The sequence below is a fragment of the Austrofundulus limnaeus genome, unplaced genomic scaffold (assembly GCF_001266775.1).
Source record: "Austrofundulus limnaeus strain Quisiro unplaced genomic scaffold, Austrofundulus_limnaeus-1.0 Scaffold240, whole genome shotgun sequence".
Classification (NCBI taxonomy): Eukaryota; Metazoa; Chordata; class Actinopteri; order Cyprinodontiformes; family Rivulidae; genus Austrofundulus; species Austrofundulus limnaeus.
In genome coordinates, this window is record NW_013952642.1 from 291287 (window position 1) to 294917 (window position 3631).

Consider the following 3631-nt stretch of genomic DNA (forward strand, 5'->3'; position numbering starts at 1 on the left):
AGAGTATACACACATACATATACATATACATATACACATGCACATATATAATTTTGCACCCTCATCAGCAAAAAAAATTTTTGATTAACCCCTCAAACATCAGCTTCATATTTTTTCAATAATTTCACTTTGATCATTTTACCAAATAAATTAATTGAATCAGCATTTTTTTAACCGCTGTCCAAGTTATTCCACAATCTTATTCCTTGAACTGAGGTACATCTATCCTTCAAGTTTGTTCGAATTTTAGGTTTTATAAACATTTCAAATCCTTTCAAATTATAACAACTTTCCCTCTTAACAAAATTTGATTGAATGTTCAAAGGCCTTTATGAGCCTTATACATAATCAACAAAATCTTATAATCAACTAACTCATAAAATTTTAGTAATTTCAATTGCTGAAACAATACATTAGATGGGTGATTGTAATGTTTTCTGGTAATTTTTACAGCTCTTTTTTTGCAGAATAAGAATAGAATTTGTAAATGTTTTACATGCCTTACCCCAAATTTCAACACAATAAATCAAATGTTTTCAATGTAATGATCACATAACTTTCATTTGTTGAGTGAAGAAATATTTTTGTTTCTTGCCACCTGGAACATCTCAATATTTGAAGTTTCCTTTTTATAATGACGTCAAAAATGTCTCATTTAAATTACATAAAATTAGGAGTCAGATCAAGTATTATTGTATTATTGTAACCAACAAGACAAATTAAGTCATGTATCTGGATCAAAATGTAGCTTTTAACACCAGTAATCTGAAAATGTGATTTCGTCATTTTGACCAAATTTGACTTAATCCTTATTTTGATATGATGGGTCACATTTAGTAATGTAATCCTGTTTGCTGTSAAATACTGGTAAGTTCTCAATAAGTTTGAGTCACATTAAATCAATAAGTTGTTTTTGTTTAAATCAGAAAAGCCCAATAACTCAGCCTTTAATAGTTACACTGGCACACTGTCCAGACAATCCTACAAAGTCAACTCCACCACTTAACATCGTAARTCATGACATTCATAAAATCTAAACCTTTAAGCACTTCAAATCTTCATAGATCACTCATAGATCTCGGTTCACTCATTCAAACAGAACATAGATTTCTCCACCTGCAAGAACATTTTCTATCGATTTGTTTCTTTTCTCCAGCAACAGAAGACAATGATCCTGAAAATGGAAGATTGTGAGCTTTACTAAATGATGGGCATGGCTTCTCTACATACTGCTWTTACTCTTACTGAGACAAGAAGACCAGTTTTTTTTTTTTTCAATGCTGCCGTGTTGTTGAGAAGTTTCTGCCTCACAGGTGGCTCTGYCGAGGCTTTCTGACTGAGCTGAGGGAGGTGGGTTCCTGACAAACGTGCAGTCAGTACATTACAGTCAAACTGACAGGTACAACTGTAGCAAGTGAGTAGAACAGCTGGCTGTCATGTACAACACTGGTCCTGAGGTCGCAGAGGATTTCAGGCTGGTTTCATTTAGGGGCAATCAGTGCTTTTGCCTCTTGTAATTGTTTTCCGGTGTTTTAATCAAAAATTAATTTACAGTATTAAAAAAATGTGCATTTTCATTCCCCTTGTTTTGTCCAGAGCAGGATTAACAGCACTTTTAAGACAGTTGTGATATATTTACACAAAGTACACAAAACAAGAACATAAAAAAATATTATTAGCAGCTGCAAAGTAGCATTATGGACGAGAGCCTGAGATGGAGTGAAAAATGGGAAGGCGTAGATGGCAGTGAGGGTTTAGCACTCAGAGAGCTGTTGGGAAGGCAGAAGAAGCTGCGCATGGAGCTGGTGGCCAAGTCAAACAGAGCTGGATGGAGCAAGCAGGGTTGGAGGCAAGTGTTCAGGCCAACGTGTCAACATGGAGATGAGGGAGAAAACAGTTAAAATAGAAACAAAATATCCACCCAGGGAACAAAAACTCATAATTCACTACAGTGGCTACAGAGTGTGTGCCACCTCGAACCCTGATTCAACAAACTGAATGAAAGTGGATGAGAAGCCAAATCCATTTGCTCATCTTGTAGCATCAAGGTCAGACCTGTTTATGATGCATTGATTGTCAATACAAAAATGTCACCGGCATAAGGCTTAACACTCAGAAACTTTTAGTTTTGTTTTTTTGTCTTGTCTCTCTGAAATTTATTTTATTAATACTTACACATCTTGTTTGCACAAAATACCATCAGTTATTTATTAGACACWGTTTTCAGTTTGGTTCATTTCAGTTTATTCATTTCTTTAAAAAACAACATAAATTCAACATACAACAAAAATTCAAATCATAAGTTAAATGAAAGGTAGCAGAAGAAGATAAAATCTTATTATATCTGCCCCTTTTTCTCAAATACATAAACACAGGTTTAACTCCTTGAACAACAATTCATACATTTACATATTTGTCCAGCAAATTATTCTTCCAGCATTTTGGTAGGTTATAGTTTCATAAAATATCATTTGGCACAACAAACTTATCTTTTCCCCTCATGAGTACTTAAAAATATATTTTATACTCAAAATATGGCTGTTTTATATTAACAATCCCAAATACATCAATCTTTTATTTTATTTGTCTGTTTATTTTCCAGYAGGGTTTAAAAGGACAGTTTGGCCTGTTGTTTCTGACCTGGTTAACTGGACTGACAGAGAGTCTCTCTGAATTATCGCAGCATTTATTTGGGATGTAGAGGCAGCCAGTGATCCAAAAAAGGGTTGAAAAGGTCACTAACTGTGAAGAGAAGCAATCAGTAGCCAGCGTTGACTGCAATGTTGTTTCAGATTGAGCAGCGGCAGTCATTGGTTGAAGCTTTTGTAATTGAACAACAAAAGTTTGCTGAAAGTGCACATTTACTGTGGGAGCTGATGTCTATCTTTTCTACTAAAAAAAAGCAAGATAAGAAGATCTGGTATTCAATAGTAAAATAAAAGTGAATAAAAACAAACAATTGAAAAACAGATCTGACGTTCTCACTGTTACTGATGGTCCATGATCCTCAGCTCAGTTTGCAGCCAAATGGGAAGTGACTGGGAAGTCCAAGGTCATTTTCCTGATCCGATAAAAGCTGAACGTTCACTTGGAGTTGGGGAGGAGTCTCTAACTTAAGCAACATAGATCAAGTATTTTGGTATCTTGACAGTAGGATGGAGCAAGTGATGGAGAACTGGACTGGAGAGCCTTCTGTAAAGAAGAGATGACCAAAAGAATGAGATTCATAGATCACAAACGTTTGAAGAGTTTCGTCCAGAGTGTGTCTGAGCCAAGCCTGGGAGATTGGGTTGAAGGGAATCATGGACAACGAGAACCCGAATTGAATGTTTATTCGAGCACAAATGGCCCACATCACGAGTCATTACAACGGTTTATAGAAAAATCTGGTCACTCTCTGGATATGATGTCATACCCCTAAAACAAAAAAAAAAGTAATTTATAGAAACAAACACTAAAACTAAATGGAGACTGGTTGATTGTCTGTTTAAAGAAAATGACTGTAATCAACCACAAAATATCCAAATCTGAGAAATCCAGATGGATGGATGGATGGATGGATGGATGGATGGATGGATGGATGGATGGATGGATGGATGGATGGATGGATGGATGGATGGATGGATGGATG

At 35.6% G+C, this 3631-nt stretch overlaps 1 long non-coding RNA gene across 1 annotated transcript in view; it reads right to left on the reverse strand.

The window, feature by feature from the left end:
• Positions 1–2895: 2895 nt before the first annotated feature.
• LOC106525762 (uncharacterized) overlaps positions 2896–3631 on the reverse strand; it is a 3407-nt gene continuing 2671 nt past the window's right edge. Inside the window, exon 2 of the long non-coding RNA XR_001311167.1 lies at positions 2896–3192. This is a non-coding gene — a long non-coding RNA (uncharacterized LOC106525762). The remainder of the gene's footprint in view (positions 3193–3631) is intronic.